The 21,654-nt window shown below is 41.5% G+C and overlaps 1 protein-coding gene and 1 pseudogene across 1 annotated transcript in view; one reads left to right on the top strand and one right to left on the bottom strand.

Moving 5' to 3' along the window:
- AAK1 (AP2 associated kinase 1) overlaps positions 1 to 21,654 on the bottom strand; it is a 168,748-nt gene that overhangs the window by 121,118 nt on the left and 25,976 nt on the right. The gene's annotated exons all lie outside the window — the stretch shown is intronic.
- On the top strand, positions 2,862 to 3,737 carry LOC105514102 (annotated as a pseudogene).

Here is a 21,654-nt window from a genome sequence, read left to right as displayed (position 1 = left end):
AACCTCTGCTTCCTGGGTTCAAGCGATTCTCCTGCCTCAGCCTCGTGAGTAGCTGGGATTACAGGCACGCACCACCACACCTGGCTAGTTATTTTTGTATTTTTAGTAGAGACGGGGTTTCACCAAGTTGGCTAGGCTAGTCTCAAACTCCTGACCTCAAATGATCCATCCACCTTGGCCTCCCAAAGTGTTGGGGTTACAGGCGTGAGCCACCATTCCCAGCCTCTTGAAGGAAATTTGAAGGGCTACATGAATGATATGGATAAAGTTTTAGTGTGCTGGATATAAGATCAAACCAGCCAAAACGTTCCCTTAAGCCAAAGTCTAATCTAGAGCTAGGCACTACTAACTCTCTTCAATTCTATGAAGGCTGAGGAGGTAAGGAAGCTCCAGAAGAAGTCTGAAGCCAGCAGAGGTTGGTTAATGAGATTTAAGGCAAGAAGTCATCTCTATTACATAAAAGTGCAAGGTGAGGCAGCAAATGCTGATGTAGTTGTAGCAAGTTATCCATAAGATCTAGGTAAGACCATTGATGAAGATGGCTTCACTAAACAACAGATTCTCAACAGAGATGAAAAGCCTTATATTGAAAGAAGATGCCATCTAAGACTTTCATAGCTAGAGAGGAGAAGTCAGTGCCTGGCTTCAAACCTAAGAAGGTCAGGCTGACGCTCTTGTTAGGAACTAATGCACCTGGTGACTTTAGGTTAAAGCCAATGCTCATTGGCCAGTCTGAAAATCCTAGGGCACTTAAGAGTTATGCTAAATCTATTCTGCCTGTGCTCTACACATGGAACAACAAAGCCTGGATGACAGCACATCTGTTTATAGAATGGTTAACTGAATAATTTAAGCCCACTGTAGACTTACTACTCAGGAACAAAAAATTCCTTGCAAAACATTACTGCTCCTTGACAATGTACCTAGTTATCCAAGAGCTCTGATGGAGATGCACAAGGAGATTAATGTTTTCATACCTGCTAACACAACATACATTCTATACACGCTGTAGCTCATGGATCAAGGAGTAATTTTGACTTGCTTTTCTTTTTTTTTTTTTTGAGACAAAGTCTCACTCTGTTGTACAGGCTGGAGTACAGTGGCATAGTCTTGGCTCACTGAGACCTCAGCCTCCCGGCTGCAAGCATTTCTCCCCACCTCAGCCTCCCCAGTAGCTGGGATTACAGGCAGCTGCCACCACACCCAGCTAATTTTTGTATTTTTACTAGAGACACGATTTCACTATGTTGGCCAGGCTGGTCTCGAACTCCTGACCTCAGGTGATCCGCCCACCTTAGCCTCCCAAAGTGCTGGAATTACAGCGGTGGGCCACCGTGCCTGGGGAATTTTGACTTTCAAGTATTATTATTTAAGAAATACATTTCATAAGGCAATAGCTGCCACAGACAAGAGATTCCTCTGATGGATCTGGGCAAAGTAAATTTAAAACCTTCTGGAAAGGACTCACCATCTTAGATATCACTAGGACCATTCATGCTTTTCTAGAGCATGGCAGGAGCTGAGCAACCAAACCTCAGGGAGTGGGCCTCTGTGACTAGCAGTTCCCTGCTCAGGTGAGTGCTAGAGGAGCCTGGTGGGGCCGTGGGCGATGTGGAAGAATGCTGGGGTATGTGGTGGTGAGTCCAGGCTGAAGCTCCATGTTGGCCACCTTGTCTTGTCCCAGGGTGCACTCTCTGCCTTCCACTGCCCACAGGAGTGGCTGGGGGTTTTTGCCATGATGGTGGGGGAGTAGAAGGTGAGGGTGTTACCAGTGCCTATGTTTAGGAGGTGGCTGTTTTGTTAGGAAAAGCTACTACAAAGGGAAATATTACCAAATGGTGTCTTTTTATTTTTTTTTTCTGTTTTCATAGTGTTCACAGCAAATCTGAGTGTTTTACTTAAAGCGTGGAATACAGAAAACAACAAAATACTTCAGCTAGTGCTTTAATCTCATCTGAGATTCCATAGATGTGTGTTTTATAAGGAGTATATGGCAGAATTTTAAGCCAATCTGAGATTCTCTGTTTTTTGGTAGCATTATTTTTGAAAACTACATACTGCTAAATGTTCAACTGGTGAAACTGAAAGTATTTCATTGACAGGAAATTAATCAAGAGGAAGAACCTGCAGCTCGCACGCTTCTGAGCTGCTATGGATGGCTCCGGCTCTCTGGACAGCCCCAACTCCCTGGACAGCCCTTCCAAGTAGGATGTCACAAGGATCCCTCACATGGGATCTCCTGTTGCTATTGCTCCTGAGTTTCCTTGTGATGTGTTACCTCAGCCTTCCCCCACTACAATGTGACAGAACATGTAAACTGGATGTGCTTCTGGAGTATAAGACAATTTACAGACAATACCTTCGCTTTGCATTTTGAGAGCATTCAAACTGCTCTCATCAAAACCCATTTCTGTACCCAGTGCAATGGCTCATGCCTGCAATCCCAACACTTTGGGAGGTTAAGGCAGGAGGATCACTTGAACTCAGGAGTTCGACACCAGTCTGGGCAACAGAGGGAGATTCCATCTCTACCAAAAAAAAAAAAAAATTTTTTTTTTTTAAACAGCCAGGCATGGTGACATGCGCCACTAGTCCCAGCTACTCTCTGGGAGGATCGCTTGAGCCCAGAAGGTCAAGGCTGCAGTGAGCCATGATCATACCACACTGTACTCCAGCCTGGGCGACAGAGTGAGATCCTGTCTCAAAATCAACCAACCAACCAACCAACCATTTCTCGTCATCCCAGTAACTCCCATCCCTCAAATATGAAAGCCACGCAGGCCACTGGAGTTACTTGAGATGAAAAAAAAGTGTTGGTGGAGATAAGAGATTCTTACGTTATATCTGAAAGGGAAGACAAAATGTTAGCACTGTGCTTAGAGGGTGAACACCTTCTTTATGGTGACATAATGCAACCAGATGTTTTGGATACATACAATAACATGACCTTGAAAACCATTATGGTATTCAGGTGGGTAACTGAGTTTTGCCCCAATGCCAAGTACATCATGAATACAGACACTGATGTTTCCATCAATATTTGAAATATAGTAAAGTATCCTTTAAACTGAAACCAAAGAAGTTTTTCACAGGTTATCCTCTAAGTAACCATTATTCCTACAGAGGATTTCACCAAAACCCCCATATTTTATACCAGAAGTATCCTTTCATGGTGTTCCCTCCATACTGCAGTATGTTGGGTTACATAATGTCCAGAGGTTTGGTGCCAAGGATCTATAAATGATGAGTCATGTAAAACCCATTAAGTTTGAGGACGTTTATGTCGGGATCTGTTTGAATTTCTTAAAAGTGGATATTTATACTTCAGGTTCTCACTCTAGTGCCCAGGCTGGAGTGCAGTGGTGTGATTTCAGCTCACTGCAACGTCTGCCTACTGGGTTCAAGTGATCCTCCCACCTCAGCCTCCCGAGTAGCTGGGACTACAGGTGCACACCACCACACCCAGATAATTTTTGTATTTTTTGTTGAGACTGGGGTCCTGCTATGTTGCCCAGGCTGGTCTCAAACTCCTGAGCTCAAGTGATCCACTTGCCTCAGCCTCCCAAAGTGCTGGGATTATAGGTGTGAGCGGCTACGTCCCACCCCTTTTCTTTTTATGTAGAGTTGATGTGGATGTCTGTCAACTCAGATGTGTGATTGCAGCCCATGACTTTTCTTTCAAGGAGATCATCACTTTTTGGTAGATTATGCTAAGGAACATCACATGCTATTATTAACTTCACATTCTACCAAAAGCCTGGAGACGGACATGACACTTTGTGGAAAGTGTTAAAGTTGTGGAAAATTCATGGGGAGGTCCGTGTGCTAGCTTACACTGAACTGAAACTCATGAAGAACCCACAAACTAGAAACTGGAGGGTTAAGGTAGGATTTATTTTGACAAAATTCAAGTCAGGCTCTTTAAAGATGATATTCAAAAGAATTAAATATAAAGTAATTGGTGGTTTTTGCTAATGAAACTAATAAGACTAAACAATTTGAACATGTCCATAGACTAGAATTTCTTAAAAGTGACAGTGAATCATAAGCTCATTAGTCCATAATAAGAAAGCAATGTAGAGTTTTATTTAACAATCTAGTCACTTAATTTTGTGTATAACTTATGTGGATTACTAATTAAAAAATATATATAGTTCTGTGTAAGAAAAAAAACTTCACTGAAATTATATCAAACACAATTTCATCTGTTTTTGGTCATTTAGAAGGTCCTTCACGATGTTGCAGTATTTCAGAGTTATCTATTATTATTCAATATTACCTCACACTTTCTGGGTCTGTAAATGTTATGACAGCTTCAATACCATATAAATAGAATAGCAAATCACTCTTTACATCTGATGCTTTTCCAGTTATTTCACTGATAATTATTGATAGTTCCATTAATGTAAAGTCTTAGGTTGTCATTGTGTGTCAGTAATCTCTCGGACTTTGTTAAACATTTTACTGTGGTAATAGAGAGAGAATTAAAGCAAAAAAATCCTGAATTATTGCCTTGTTTTTAAAAATATAGTCTGCAATGTGTGTGTGTGTGTGTGTGTGTGTGTGTGTTTGTTGTTGTTGTTTTGAAACGGGATCTCACTCTGTCACCCAGGCTGGAGTGCAGTGGTATGATCACGGCTCACTGTAGCCTTGACCTCCCAGGTGCAATCGGTCCTCCCACCTCAGCCTCCTGAATAGTTGGAACTACAAGTGTATGCCACCACATCCAGCTAATTTTTTTTTTTTTTTTTTAGAGACAGAGTCTCACTATGTTGCCCAGGCTGGTCTTGAACTCCTGGCTCAAGGGATCCTCCTTCCTTGGCCTCCCAAAGTGCTAGGATTACAGGCATAAGCCACTGGGTCCAGCCTCCCCAGTGTTTTTAGATGTCACTGTCTCATTTTTCCACCTGAAAATTAGGAATAATATAGAATGCATGCAGTATGTTTCCTTTTGGAAAGTACTTTGAAGACAAAAAAGAAAGGAGAGAATCCGGTGGCTAGAATATTATGAATATTCCAGGATTGAGTTGGAAAGAGAAGACTGAAGATCAAAGTTGCATTCTTAATCTGTCTCAGTTTTTTTGTACTAATAATCAGTTTGTGAATAAAGAGGAAAAAAGGAAAAAGGAAAAAAAATTCATGATTCATGAGAAGTCAAAATACTAACATTAATAGGAGTTTGGAAGAAGCTGATTCTAACTTTCATGGATGACTTTGAGGGGTTCAAGACTTCAGCAGAGGAAGTAACAACAACTACAGATGTGGTGAAAATAGCAAGAGAACTAGAATTAGAAGTGGAACCTGAAGATGTGACTGAATTGTCGCAATCTCATGATCAAACTTGAACGGATGGAAGTGGCTTCTTATGGATGGCAAAAAAAGTGGTTTCTTGAGGTGAATCTACTCCTCATTGTGATGTTGTGAACATTGTTGAAATGACAACAAAGGATTTAGAATTACATCAACTTAGCTGATAAAGCAGCAGCAGAGTTTGGGAGGGATGACTCCAATTTTAAAGAAGCTACTGTGGGTAAAATGCTATCAAACAGCATCAAAAACTCCAGACAACTCTTCTTCTTCTTCATGAAAGGAAGAATTAATGGATGTGGAAAACTTCATTGTTGTCCTATTTTGTCACAGTCACCCCAACTTTCAGCAACCACCACCCTGGTCAGTCAGCAGTTATCAACATCAAGGCAAGACCCTCCACCAGCAAAAAGATTACGACTCACTGAAGGCTCAGATGATTGTTAGTCTATTTAGCAATAAAGTATGTTTAAATTCAGGCATGTACATTTTTTAGACTTAACACTTAGTAGGCTTAAAATACTTAGTAGACTATAGTACAGTGTAAACATAACTTTTATATGCACTGGGAAACCAAAAAATGTGTGTGACTCGCTTTACTGTGATATTTGCTTTATTGCAGGGGTCTGGAACCCTGCAATAGCTAAAGTGTGCCCAAGTATACCACTGGGTGTTTTTAATATTTCTTCATATTATACACAGTTCTGAACTCTCTGACATATTAAAAAGTACTTGTGTGACTCATACAACTGCAGCCTTAGCATTGATAGCATAAGCTGTGTAACTGGGCTCAGTAGAGAGTTGTCTGATAAGATGAGTCTGTAGCCAGAAGCAATGCTTGTTTATAGGTGATTCAGCATAGAGGCAGTTTATTGGGACTCCAACTGACAGCATCTTAGAGGCAAAAACAAAGGATGAAAGAGCCAAAGATAGAACAGAGCCATCAGCCAAAGCCCCAAGGGGCACTTATGACCAGAATAAACTGGGTGGACCCACCTTGAGCCCTAGGTGACCAAAATAGGAGCCCAAGGGTTACAAGCTACAGCCAATCACTATTCTCAAGAGTATGACTAGATTTCAGTTAACCTTTGCAAAGACAAAACACAAAGACCATAGGTAGTGAGTTTAAAAAAAAAAAAAAAATTGGCTTATCTGCCTAAATGGACCAAATGGTTCACTTTCTCTTGGCTTCATTTTAGCTCCAAGGGGTAGGGTCTATTTACTTTGCACGTCTCAGTTTGTTGCTTCAAATGGATGGACACTAACATTAGGACATGAAAGGTTTGGTAAGGAACAGGATTTACATACAAAGTATCACCCTAAAAAATACTTACTGATTACAAAGTGAAAAATAGTAACTTAATAGTGGAGAAGCCTGGCAGATACCAGTTAACTAGATGATTTAGGTTGTTTATCAGTGATGGGACAAGTAGGCCTCAGGACCTCTTGTTATGATGCACCTAGAAAGACACAACATTGCAGTATCCCAGTCAAAAACACATACCTTAAATCTAAGCACAGGGAACAGCAAAATCACTCAAACTAAGGAACATCCTATAAAGTAGAATTGGCCTGTACACTAAAAATGTCAAGGTCATGAAAGACAACGTAAGATTAAGGAGCTGTTCCAGATTAAAAGAGATTTAAAAGACATGACAACTAAATACAATGTTTGATCCTAGATTAAATCCTGAACTGAGGGAAAATGTTTTTCTTTTCCTACAATGGACATGACTGGGACAATTAGTAAAATTTGAATAAGCAGATTAGATAACAGTTTATATCAAAGTTAATATCCTGATTGTGACATCTATACTTTGTTTTTTATTTAGTTTATTTTTTTAAGGAAATATACACTAAAATGTTTATATTATATACTGTAAATAACTGGAAAGGGATATTATATATTATGTGGCTGACTTTCAAGTAACTCAGAAAAATATGTGAATAAAGATGGAATGATAAAACAAATGTAGCAAAATATTAACCATTGGTGAATCTGGGTGAAGAGTATATGGGAATCTTTTATATCATTTTTCTACTGTTTATGTAACTGAAATTATTTCAAAATGAAATTTTTAATTAAGAAAATAAAAGGACAAGAGGAGTGAAAAGTCCAGCCCCCTGAGGCGTTCCTGGCCACAGAGACTCAGGGTTCCGAGGCTGGCCTTCCTCCTTTGGCACTGCAGTGACAAACAGGATGAGCAAAGACTTGGGAGCTGTGCAGATCTGGGTTCCAATCATTGTGCCTCACACAAACTAAGCTCACTAAAAAAAGATGGTATTTATTATTTCAAATTTTTAAAAAGCAACAGAAAAATATGAAAGGCTTCCTCATTCATTTTATGAAGCAAGTTAAGTACAGCCCTAATACCAAAACTCTGGCATTCAGTACAGGAGAAAAGAAAACTATGTATTATCCCATTTACAAATTACTAGTAAATTGAATCAGGCAGTACATTAAAAGAATAGGACACCACGGCAAAATCAAGTTGGTTCAAAAAAGTAAGGATGAATGGATGGAGGGATGGACAAATATCAAGCAATTCATTAAAATAATTTATCAGTTATGGAAGTCAAAAAAGACAAAGACTTAGAAATTCAATAAAGAGGCATTTTCGATATTTGAACATCTTTTCCTTACTTTTAAATGTTTATTTTTCCAGTGGGACTGTTTGCAAATTTTCTGATTACAAAAGTAATCATGATTATTGTAAAAATTTTCAAGTAAGGCAGAAGTGCGTAGAATAGAGTTTCCTCATAGTCCATAACACTGTGGAGTCTTTCCAGCTTGTGAAAGCATCTTTACAAGTAGGTAGATCTTGAGCCAGCAAGCAAGAAACAGAGGCGAGAGAGAGAGAACCCTATTCTGAGAACAAAAGGCAATTCCTCTGTAAGTTTACAGGCTCTCACAAAGCATACCACTGATAAAATGGAGTCCACACTATCACCTCCCTTTCCATGATCTTCCCCCTCCTGCCTAACCAGCCATCACTCCAGAAGGTCGCAGATCCACATGTGAGTCACTTCAGAGCAGCTCTCCTCACATGTAGGTTCTCACCACTCAGATACTATCCATCCTCAGCTATAAAGGGCTCTGTGTAGAAAGATAACAGGGTAAAAAATATAAGATTTTAAGAGAGAACATTTAGGAATACAATTTGAAAGATGGGGAAATTAGAGAATTAAGGAGATACTGTGCAGAATTAAAATCATCATCATCATCATCTGCTTTGCAGACTACACAGTGTAAGAAGCTTATTATTTAGAGAACATTTGTGTTTAAATTCTCCGGTGTTTCAGGAGTTGGCAGCAGGTTTTCAGAACTCAGACATCATTTGAGTCACGGACAGAATTGGAAGCCTGATGCACTGATGCTGTTTTCTATCTGTGGCTGAAAAATGAGGCATTTTCCGATAATAAGAGACACAGAATCCAAGAGGAAACATACCCACTTCCACTTTCAAATAACTTCCCTTGCAAAAGGCAAAGATCCTTCTGAAACTAGGTTAGAGAGTCTGATCTCATCCCTTCAGAACAACCAGAGCTCAAGGTTGCAGTAATCTGACTCTCCAGTGTTATTTTGACCAACTTTATAAAAACAAAAGCTACCTTTGATGCACCTCAATGCCTAGTCAACTCACCAGAGAATCAAATATTAAAAATTAATCAGGCTGGTCAGACACCATTCAATGTCAGGCAGCTTTACATAGGAGATGGAGCTCTGGGGTGACGCAGAGTGAATGCTTATCTTTCATGTTGTCATGAACTTGTATGATTTAGCTCACGGCCTATTTCTTCTCCTGGTCATGTCTAATTCTGGGTGGGCAGCTCTGCAAAGGCTGAGCAGCCAAGCTTCCATGTGGCCTCATTGCTTTCATGCTTCTCCTCTCCAACTGTTCCTCTCCTCCTCTAAGGCATGACACCTCCAAATGCTCATTGCTAACTCATCCTCTTATCTTCTTGCCCCACCATAGTATCAGTGGACAAAATCCACAAGCTGGTAAGGTTCAAAGCCATCACCTCTATTCTGAAGTAGACACTGAAGGAACATGCGAGCTGACACAGGGGTGGGATTTCACAGGATGGAAAAGGAAGAGAGGGACACACCAGGCTGAGGCAGAGACTTTAAAAACATGCGGAGGATGACTGGGGAAGTGGCAAGCGGTCCAGTGGGGCTGCACCTTAGGGTCCAATACAGCTCTAGCTCTGGCACTGCTTCTCCCGGGCGCCACACCCCAACTGCACCCCAGCCTCTCTGCATGGAGTCCCTCAGATACCTCACACTAAACATACCCTAGCCAAAACCTTTCTCCTTCTTGACTCTAACTTTTGGCTAATGGACCATGCTTTCGGTCAGTCAAGCTGAAAATTTAAGTCACCTCAGACTCTTCCCTCTCTGTCTCAACATACAGTACTTCAAGAATTTGCATCAATGTTTCTCCAAAATGCTCTTGAACCCATTCCCTACTCTCAATTCTTCCTACCACTAATTTCAGCCTTATGTCTCACCTGGGCTTTTACAGAGCCCCAGCATGTGCCACACAAACTCCCACTCTTCCCTGGAGTCAGTTCAGTCCTTTTGTCACTATGAAGCCCTCCCTACCCCAGCAGTTTGTCCCCTTTTTCCTTGCTCTCACATTGCTGTGTACTTACCTTTACTACTAAAAGCCAGCACACAGAATGATCACTACTTAAAACATGTCTGTTTCCTCCATTCAACAACAAATTTCTCAAGGGTAGACACTGTGTTTTGTAACTTCGGAAAAAGATGCCTCCCAAGCATCTTACATGGTATCTGAACATAGCATTTCACAATGAAATCATGGCAAACTAGTGGAAACCCTAACCATTCTCCCTGCTCTGCCTTTTCCTTCTTATGCAATTTTTTTCTAACTGTTTATTTTGAATTAAGTATAGATTCACAGGAAGTTGTGAAAATAGTGCAGAGAAGACCCATGTACCCTTCATCCAGTTTCCCCCAATGGTGACATTTACAACATCAAAACCAGGAAACTGCCACTGGCACAATCCACAGAACTTATTCACTCCAGGCTGAGGCAGAGACTTTAAAAACACGCTGAGGATGTTTTACACCAGTTTTACATGCACTCATATGTATGTGTAGTTGTATGTAAATTTATAATGTGCAGATTTGTGTAACCACAACCACAGTCAAGATACAGAAACTGTTCCATCACCACAAAGATCCCTTATGCTGCCTCTTTATAGTCATCCTCCTCCCCTACCTTCCCCCGGCCCCCACACTGCCCCGAATTCCTGGCAACCACTAATATGTTTTCCATCTCTTCTACGGACACTTTCAACAGTGTCCCATTGCCTAGAGAAGAAGGTTCACAGACCTCGTCTGTGGCATTCAAGGCCTTTAGGATGTGATCTAGAGCTACTGTTCAGCCCATTCCTTCCCTCCACCCCCATAAACTCACTATTCCAGCTACACAGGACAATTCACTGTCCTAGGAACATGCTTTGCACTTTCCTCCCTTTGTATCTTTGCTCATGTTGTTTCTATGTCTAACCTTCTCTCCCTGCTTATTCACTCAGAAGAGCCATCTTTAAGGTTCAGCATAAATATCATATTTACAAAAAGCTGCTTCCTGATTTCTACCATCCCCAAGCAACTGTTTTTTCTCATCTCTGTAATCCCTCTCTTATAGCACTCAAGTCACAAGATTATTGTGTGTCCATGTCTTCCCCACTTGACCACGAACCAATTGAACACAGGGATGTGTATTATTCACTTTTGTCTTCACAAGACCTCAGCAGTTTGATGCCACAGACTTTCACAAATCCTTCCCTGTACTCCCTGTCACTCGCTGCACTTAGTGCTGGAGATACAAAGATAAATATCCCCTGATGAGACTTACGGGCTAGTACCTCAATGTCTGACTCACTGAGGATACACACAGCAACTTCTTGAATGAATGAATGATAAAAATCTGGAGGTCACTTGAAAACATAAGGCTCAGTGATCTAGAACAGACATACACCATCCTGCTGCCGCTGAATGACACTAGAAGCCACCAATCATTGATCACTCAATAAATGCTTACAAAGTGACTACTGCATGACAAGCACCTCTCTACGTGTTGGAGATACAGCAATAAACAAAACTGACATAAATCTCTGCCCTCATGGAGCTTGCACTCAAGCAGGGAGACAGGCCATAAAATAAATACATACATTAAAAAGTAGGTTAGAGGCTAGGTGTGGTAGCTCACACCTATAATCCTAACACTTTGGGAGACCTAAGTGGGATGACTGCTTGAGCTCACAAGTTCAAGACTAGCCTAGGTAACCAGGTGAAACCCCATCTCTACAAAAAATACAGAAATTAGCCGGGCATGGTGGTGCACACCTGTAGTCCCAGCTACTTGGGAGGCTGAGGTGGAAGGATGGCTTGAGCCCAAGAGGCAGAGGTTGCAGTGAGACGAGATCGCACAACTGCACTCCAGTTTTTGCTCAAAAAAAAAAAAAAAAAAAAAAAGGTGGGTTAGATTGTGATAAATGCTGTGGAGAAAATAAAGCAAGAAGGTTTGACAGGGAGTGTTATGTGGGGGAAGAGGGTGAAGAATTTCAAATTAAGGGTCAGAGAAGGGTTCCCCAAGAAGCTGACATATAAGCAAAACTGTGAAGGGGTGAGTGGGCATAGCATGGGGCTATTTGGAGGAAGAGAACCCCAGAGAGAGGGAAGGACAGGCAGGAGCACACTTGGCATACTCAAGGACTAAAAAGAAGGGTGGAGCAGGTGAATACCAGAAAATGAGCGCAGTTAAGATAAAGGTAGGAGGAGGAGTCATCGTATGGCCTTGTAAGAAACAGGAAAGGCTTTGCCTTGATTTCTGATGATGCTTTAATGCTTAATCTCTTCTACTTTTCTTTCCCATGAGTATTTGGTTATTCTCTATGACTCCCACAAGCCCCCAAAATAGTACTCAGGAATAAAATAATTTATCAAACACAGATAACGACTACTGCTAGCTACCGGATACAAAATCTATTAAACATGGTCATCAAGAGGTGGGACAGTATCATTAAAGCCTTCTAGATTACACTTATAATAAGTCAACCTATTTCTAACTCAGTAATTTTTTTAAACTGATTTTTCCTTGAATCATAAGAGTAGTGATACAAGAGAAACTCTCTCTTCTACAACTCAATCAATCAGGCCAGTGGTTGGACCATCCAGCATGTGGGCAGAGATTAGCCATGACCACTCAGCTTGCTGTGAGCAGACATACGTTCTATAGCAGGGAGGGGGAAGAGCCTGATAATCTCATCAGGTGGAGTTGGTCAAAAGAACTGTCTTATGGGACCTCGGGGTACAATGGCAACAGGGGAACATATGTTTCCTGCCCTCAGGTCCTTTTAAAATAAACTAAAGGCACACAAAAATAGAGAAAAATATGCATTTGGGTTGGAAACCAGGAAGGATGCCATCCCACCTGTCTAGAACTTTGAGGAATATCTGCTAGATTTAGTCAAGATGGAGCAGGACCAAAGAAGGCCCAGCTAGCTTTCTAAGAAGCAATGTGTCCTGGCAATAAATGTAGGCAGCAATAAATGCAGGCAGCATCTGCAGGACACAAAAGAAGGCTAGGTCAGCAGACACAGAACTGCTACAACACAACCCAAGGCCCACACCAACAGCCTTCCTCAGAGCCTTGAGCAGATATTCACCCACCCAGCTCCTTGCCCAGGCCAACAGCTTGGCAGAGAGAGTAGCACTCAAGCGCTGGGTCTGGCATGGGCAGCCAGTGTAAATTCCGTCAACCTAAAATTTCCCCTTGTTCCTTCATTTGAATATGAAGAAGACAGAAACTCACAATTATCTCTCTAAGAATTCATCTCCCATGAGATTATGGTGATGACTGTAAAACTATGTTCAGAATAAGATTTAAGGAGTCAGTGTAACTATGATACTTAAATAAGTAGTTTTTAAAATGGGATTTCTGAAATAGGTAAGACTGAATGGAAATTAAAACTTTGAATACTGGTTTAAATAGTAATGGAGGAAAGGAACAGCAAATTGAAGACTATACAATCAAATTGGAAAAGCAAAACAAATTCCCCAAGAACTCAGAGAAATGTCAGAAGACAAAAATGAGATAGAGATTAATTTTAACACAGGACAGAGAAAGAACATGGCAAATTAAAAGCTTGGGCTTAATAAAAAAAATTCTTAGAAATAATAAATTCAGCAAAGTTGCAGGATACAAAATCAGTTACATTTCTATATCTAACAATGAACAATATGGAAGGGAAATAAATCCATTTCATTTACAATAACATGAAAAACAATAAAATAATCAAGAATAAACTTAACTAAGGAGATGAAAGACTTGTACACTGAAAATGACAAAACAGTGCTGAAAGAAATTAGAGAAGACACATACAAAAGGAAATATCTTGTGTGTATGTGGATTGGAAGACTGGTTGTTAGGATGTCAATATTATGCAAAGCAATCTACAGGCTCAATGCCATCCCAATAAAATAGGCTGGGCACAGTGGCTCATACCTGTAATCCCAGCACTTTGGGAGGCCAAGGCAGGAGGATCACTTGAGGTCAGGAGTTCAAGACCAGCCTGGCCAACATAGTGAAACCCCATCTCTACCAAAAAACACAAAAATTAGCTGGGCATGGTGGCAGGTGCCTGTAGTCCCAACTACGCGGGAGGCTGAAGTGGGAGAATCACCTAAACCCGGGAGGGGGAGGTTGTAGTGAGCCAAGATCGTGCCACTACACTCCATCCTGGGTGACAGAGTGAGACCTTATCTCAAAAAAAAAAAAGAAAATACCAATAAAATGAAAAATCCAGGCCGGGCACGGTGACTGAGGCCTGTAATCCCAGCACTTTGGGAGGCTGAGGCAGGCAGATCACCTGAGGTCAGGAGTTTGAGACTAGCCTGGCCAACATGACAAAACTCCGTCTCTACTAAAAATATAAAACTTAGCCAGGCACGGTGGCGGGTGAATCATTTGAACCCGGGAGGCTGAGGGAGAAGAATCATTTGAACCTGGGAGGCAGAGGTTGCAGTGAGCCGAGATCGTGCCACTGCACCCAGCCTGGGTGACAGAGTGAAACTCTGTCTAAAAAATAATAATAAAAATAAAAAATAAAAAAAATCCAACCTCAAACCCACATGAAACCTCGAGGGACTCTGAATAACCAAAACAAATCAGAAAAATAACAAAATTGGAGGTCACATAACTTCTGATTTTAAAACTTACTATAAAACTACAGTCATCAAAACAGTGTGGTACTGGCATAAAGACAGATATAGAGACCAACAGAATAAAATAGAGATCCCAGAAATAAACCCTCACATACACGGTCAAACGATTTTTCAGCAAGGGTGCCAAGACCATTCAAGGGGGAAAGGATAACTTCTTCAACAAATGGAGCTGGGAAAACTGGATACCCACATGCAAAAAAAGGAGGACCCATTCTTACCTTACGACTACACAAAACTTAACTCAAATTGGATCAAATATCTAAAAAGTTAAAACTACAAAACCCTCAGAAGAAAACATATGGGAAAATCTTCATGACATCGAATGTAGCAATGACTTCTTGGATATGATACCAAAGGCACAGGCAACAAATGCAAAAATATGCAAATGGAACTATAGCAAAAATTAAACACTTTTGAGTTATCAAAGGACAACTAGCAAAAGAGTAGAAAGGCAATCCATGGAATGGAAGAAAATACTATATTTATAAATCATACATCTGATAAGGAGTTAACATCCAGAAAATATTAAAAAATTCCTAAAATTCAATAACATCCCTATTAGAAAAATGAGCAATGGACTATAAATAGACATTTCTCCAAAGAACATATACAAATAAGATATACAAATAGCTAATAATAAGCACAGGAGAAGATGCTCAACACTATTAGTCATTAGGGAAATTTAAATCAAACAACAATGAGATTATCACTTCACACCCACTAGGATAGCTATTATTAAGAAAAAACAGCAGAAAATAACAAGTTTTGGTAAGGATGTGGAATAATTGGAACCCTTATGCATTGCTGATGGGAATGTAATATGGTGCAGCTGCTGTGGAAAATGGTATGCCAATTCCTAAAAAAATTGAGCACTGAATTACCTTATGATCCAGCAATTCAATTTCTGGGTATATACCTGTTATGGCTAATATTAGGTATCAACTTGACTGGATTGAGGGATGCCTAGATGACCGGTGAGGCAGTTTCTGGAAGTATCTATGAGGGTGTTGCCAGAGGAGACTGACATTTGAGTTGGTGGACTACAAGGGCAAGACCCACCCTCAATGTGGGTGGGCACCATCCAATTGGCTGCCAACACAGCTAGAACAAAGTAGGCAGAAGGGGGATAAATAGCCCGCAGAGTCTTCTCGCTGTCTCTCTCTTCCCATGCAGGTCTCTTTGCTTCCTCTCCTCCTGCCCTTGGGCATCAGACTTCCAGATTCTTCTGCTTTTGGACTTTGGGACTTGTACCAGTGGCTTCCTGGGGGCTTTTGGGCCTTCAGCCTCAGACTGGGGGCTGTACTGTCAGACAACATTGAAACTTCCTTGGTAAAACTTATACAGCACATGGTTTAGAGTTGGTTGTGAGGCTTTCGGGCTTGGACTGAGCCAATATTGGCTTCTCTCTCCCCAAGCTTGCAGATGGCCTATCATGGGACTTTGCCTTGTAATTGTATAAGCCAATTCTCCCTAATAAACTCCCTTTATATATACATATACCTTATTGGTTCTGTCCCTCTGGAGAACCCAAATACAATACCCAAAAGAACTGAATGCGGGGTCTTGAAGATAGATACGTATACCCATGTTCACAGCAAGATTTCTCACAACAGCCAGAAGGTAGAAGCAATCCAGCCATCCATCAACAGATGAATGGATGAGGAAACTGTGGTATAGACACACAATGGAATATTATTCAGCCTTAAAAGGGAAGAACATTTTGACATATACTATAACATGGACAAAATTTGAAGACATTATACTAAGTGAAATAAGCCACTCACAAAAGGCAAAATACTCTATGATTCCATTTTAGATGAGGTATCTATGTAGTCAAATTCATAGGGACAGAAAGTAGAATAGTGGCTGCCAGGGGCTGGGGGGAGAAGGGGAATTGGGAGTTAGTGTTTAATGGGCATAGACTTTCAGTTGGGATGATGAAAAAGTTCTGAAGATGGATGGTGGTCATGAGTGCACAATAATGTGAATATACTGCACGTTGTGCACATGTACCACAGAACTTAAAGTATAATAAAAAATGTTATTCAACTGGGGATTTATTAATATATAAAGTCTTTCATCTGTTATAGAGAAAAAAATGTGAATGTACTTAATGCCATAGAACTGTACACTAAAAAAGGATTAAAATGGTAAATGTTATATAATGTATTTTACCACAACTTTTAAAAAAGGGCTTCGGTTTAGAGTCAGCAGTCCTTCTACCTGTTAGTAGACAACTTTGTGGCAAGTTGCTTAAACTTTCTCAGAAGTAAAATGAGGTAACAATAGGGCTGTGGAGATAAATGAGATAATTCCAATAGACACTTACTACAGAAACACTAAAAGTTAGCTCTTATTATTATGAAGATGACTAGAGAACGGCACAGCTGGCTCTAGACGTTTCACCAGAAAACGACAACAGCTGTATTTCTGAATCATTATCTAGGGAAGAATGTTTTCACATTCTTTGATATTTTATGATAAAGGTTCTTTCTAGTATCTTCTCTATGGCCCTTGTCCCCTTCACCGTTCAACTCTAAACCATGTGCTGTGTAAGTTTTACCAAGGAAGTCTCAATGTTGTCTGAGGAGGCAGGCCAATCCTCGGAAAATGAAAAACTGGTACATTCATACCAAGATGGAAGACATGAGCCAGTTTACAGAAAGCAAGTCAATGACAATCTCCCAGTTAGTCAAAGCCTTCAAAGGTTTTGTGTCCTCCACTCTACTATGACGTCAACTTTATGTTTTAGTCAAGGTTAAAGTACTATCTGGAGAACTGCTGACTAGGCTTCTGGACCTTTAGAAGTATCAGTGTCCTTAAGGGAAAGCAGCATTTTAACAAAGCAGGTTAGCCATGTGAAATGGCCTGAGCTCTAGATCTGGAGACCAGGAAAATTCAGTGTAAGTGGGTAATTCAAGGTCTCATAAGGCCCATCACCTCCCTTAGTCCAATGGCCCACTTTAAGACAGGCATCTTGTCAAGGAAGATGAGATGCAAGCATCTGAAGGCACAGACTTTGTGCAATCCCAACAGCTCCTAGAATCACACCCCAAATCATGGGGCCAATGATCAAGAACCCCAGGAAAAGGGGAAATCACTTCCAAGCTACAGCACCATGACACAATAAGAAATACATATTTGGTCTTTGCCCCGATTCCTGACACAGAGCACCTAAAACCCTTGTAGTAATTTCCTGAGTGGCAGGGGTGATAGGAGCATCTTTTGTTAATATTTGGTCTTAGTCCCTGTTTCCTAACACAAAAGCTTCTAAAACCCTTGAAATCTCCAGAATGCGAAGAGTATCTTTTTGTTAAGTGAATGAAATGGCTAGTGGCTGGGCTTCCTAGGTAGCTTCTGGGTGGGGGCTGGTTGGCAGGGAACTCAACCATGTGATTAGAAGGTTAGAACCTTAAGTCTTACCCCTAGCCTCTGAGGAGTGGCAAGAGCTAGAGATGGAGTTAATCAACAAGGGCCAATGATTTAATCAATCATATCTATGTAATAAAGCCTCCATAAAAACCCTAAACAAAGGGCTTTAAAGAGCTTCTAGATAGCTCCACATGTGGAGGTACCTGGAAGGTGGCATGCCCAGAGAGGGCATGCAAGCTCCATGCCCCTTCCCCTATCCCTTGTCCTATGTAGCTCTTACCTGGTTGTTCATTTGTATCCTTTATAATAAACTGATAAACCTAAAGTATTTCCCTGAGTGGTGTGAGCCACTGTTGCAAATGATCCAACAGGAGGAAGGGGTAATGGGAACCCCCAATTTGTAGCTAACCTGGTACCAGAGGCTTGCAACTGGCATCTGAAATGGGGGCAGTCTTGAGCCCTTAATCTGTAAAATCTGATGCTAACTCCAAATAGACAGTGTCAGAATTAATTTGAATAGTAGGACACCCAGACGGTGTCTAGGAAGTTAAAGAATGGATTATTAGTGTGGAAAAAACTTAAATTTGGTGTCAGAAATGTGAGCAGAGGAAATGGTTTTCCTTTTGAGCACCATTATCAGGTGAGTCAGCTCAGAAGACAAGCAACAAAGAATTCGTTAACAAAGGTTAAAAGTACTAAAATGCCTATTTCTGTTTCACTTATTGTCCATGAAGAGGAGAGAGAAATACCAAAGAAAAACAAAATACTGGTGAGAAAACAGGCTGAAAACAAAGGCAAGGAAGGAGAAAGAGAAGAGGAAGGGCTCATTGAAGGAAGGCAGACATGGAGTCACACAGGGACAGGTGTAACAGCTGGAAGGAGGAGTCTAGTAAACTATCTCTCATGAAGCCAGACCTGGTCAGGCCATTCCAGTCCTGCCCCGTGGAGCTGGCATTTCAAACTGAGAGCTTCCCAAGGGTGGCAGCAACAGTGCAGGGGCCCAGGTGAGGGATTGAGTCATGCCATTCTCCATGGCATTTTGTTTCCTTCTCTCCCAACCAGGAGAACAAAAACAAGAACAAAAACCTTTGCTCCCAACACCCTGTCTCCTTCACCACTCTGGTAGGTTGAATAATGGTTCCCCAAAAGAAAGGTCCATGTCCTAAGCCCAGAAACCTGTAAACGTGACCTTATATAGAAAAAGAGTCTTTGTAGGCTGTAATTAATTGAAAGATCTCAAGATGGGGGTCATCCTGGATCATCCCGGCAGGCCCTAAATCTAATGACAACTGTCCTTAGAAGAGACACTCAGAGGAGAGACACACAGAAGAGGAGAAGGTCATGCAAAAACTGAGACAGGGCCTGGAGTGATGGAGCCACAAACCAAGGAATGCCTGGAGCCACCAGAAGCCAGAAGAGGCAACAAATGTTTCTGCCCTGGAGCTTTTGAGGGAGCACAGCCCTGTCGACACTTTGATTTCCCACTTCTGGCCTCCAGAACTGTGAGAAGGTTAATTAATTTCTACTGTTGTAAGCCACCCAGTTTGTGGTCATTTCTTACTGTGGCCCTAAGAAATTAACATGACCCCAACCACGAGGGAAAAAACAAAACATGTTGCTGTCCCCTTTCCTCATGGACACCACCAAAAACCTTCTTCCTTCTAGGGTCTTCACTTACATAGTCTAACAAGGAAACCGCATGCCCACTGGTGCTGTGCTTTCCACGTGGACTTCGACCTCAGCTCAGCCACTCCTCAGAACTTCGCAGAGAAGCCCCGCAGGCCAGAACAGTTCAGTCCTGCTGGGCACTCAGCTGACCTCGTGTCACTTGGGCTCTGACCCTTATGAGAGACACAGAGGATGGGAGGCAGGGTATGTTATTTCGCTTTTTAACCCCATACCATTTAACCAAATGGAAATACAATTCCCATCTACATGACTCAAAAGATAAAGACAGACCACAGTAGAAGACGTTTTAAGAACTGGCCTGGGGAGTTTCTAGAGGAACCTGAAACACGGGATTTCCTGGGAGGACCTCCCCAATCCTCCCTCCTCCTCACTCCTGGGTCTTGCTTTCTCTCATTTATTTTCTTCATTTCTTTCTTTCCTGTTTCTTTTTGGCTATGAATTTCCTCCTATACGAAAGAAACTATATTCACACACAAAGAAAGTGGAAACCAAGAAATTGTGACAGTCAACCCTACTGCACTGGCTTCAACTCCTATACTTTTACAGCTAAATTCACTTCCAGGACTTGAAAACTTACTGGTGGGAGTTCAGTGTCTGCCTTCCCCACTAGACTGTAAGCTCTAGCAGAAAAAGTCCTATACCTGTTTTGTTCATCATAATTTATGCAGTGCTTTCAACAGTGCCATTATGACCAGGGGTTTAAAATGTGTTTGTGGAATTACCAGTCTATATCAAAGGTTAAATACTAAAATGGTAAATAGTATGTTAAAGCTAAACATAGTGACTGGGCGTGGTGGCTCATGCTTGTAATCCCAGCACTTTGAGAGGTCAAGGCAGGCAAATTACCTGAGCTCAGGAGTTCGAAACCAGCCTGGGCAATATGGCAAAACCCTGTGTGTACTAAAAATTCATTAGTGGGTACCACTTTCCTTTTTGGGTGATAAAATGTTTTGGAACTAGACAGAGGTAGTGGTTGCATAACATTGTTTGGTTTTGGTTTTTGGTTTTGTTTTAGAGATGAAGTCTTGCTGTTGTCCAGGCTGGTCTCAAACTTCTGGGCTCAAGTGATCCTCCCGCCTCAGCCGCTTGAGTAGCAGGGATCGCAGCCACCAGCCACCATGCCCAGCTGCACAACACTGTTAACGTACTAAATGCTACCGAACTGTTCACTTTAAAATGGTTGATGATGTTATGTGAATTTTGCCTCCATTTTTAAAAAAGAATGAAAGGAAAATGGTGAAATAAACTTGATTTTGCCATTAACAATAGAGTTCAAAGTAAAGTATACACAAAAAGCTATTTTTTTATGACTTAATCACCAGAGTACTGTTGGTGGGGCCCAGGGTGTAAATCAGGGATTCTCAACCTGGACACTCATGATGTTGAACTGTGTAAGTCCCTGTTGTGGGGCTGTCCCCGTCCCATGCACTACAGGATGTTCAGCAGCATATCTGACCTCCATTCATTTGATGCCTGTAATAGCCCTCCCTGAGGCATGACAATCAAAAATGTCTCTAGATATTGCCAAGTGTCTCCTGGGGGGGCAAAGTAGCCACAATTGAGACCTACTGGTCTAAATGGAAAAAGCCTCTCCAGCAATTACCAAGAATTTGTTCTTTTTCTATCCCTTGTATACCTGCCAGTGTGACTCACTGTTTCCTGCCAATCCTACCAGCCACAAATGACCTATCTGTGAACTTCTGACACCTGGTTATAATTCCCTTTTTCTAACCCCAAGCTACCCACGAGGGACCCACATGCTGCTTTCTGCCTGTGCCACTTGCCAGGCCACAGATTATGCAGGGGCCCTCATCCTATCCCCGGTGCATAGTAACATAGCTCCACTAGGGCCCATAAGACGGAAGGATGTCCTTAAGGTATAGGTCAAGGAAAACGCAAACCTACTGGTTTGACAAGTAGAACAGAGCCTTCCTGTGCCTAGGCCCTCATTCTCCATTCTCAATCAAGAACAACAAAATTCCAAACCATCACATCACCCCCAAACAGGGTAACAGGTGAAATGAAAA

The sequence above is a fragment of the Colobus angolensis genome, unplaced genomic scaffold (genome assembly GCF_000951035.1).
Source record: "Colobus angolensis palliatus isolate OR3802 unplaced genomic scaffold, Cang.pa_1.0 Scaffold24, whole genome shotgun sequence".
Lineage (NCBI taxonomy): Eukaryota > Metazoa > Chordata > Mammalia > Primates > Cercopithecidae > Colobus > Colobus angolensis.
The sequence above is the reverse complement of the archived record's forward strand: the minus strand, read 5'-3'. Positions and strand labels throughout refer to the sequence as shown.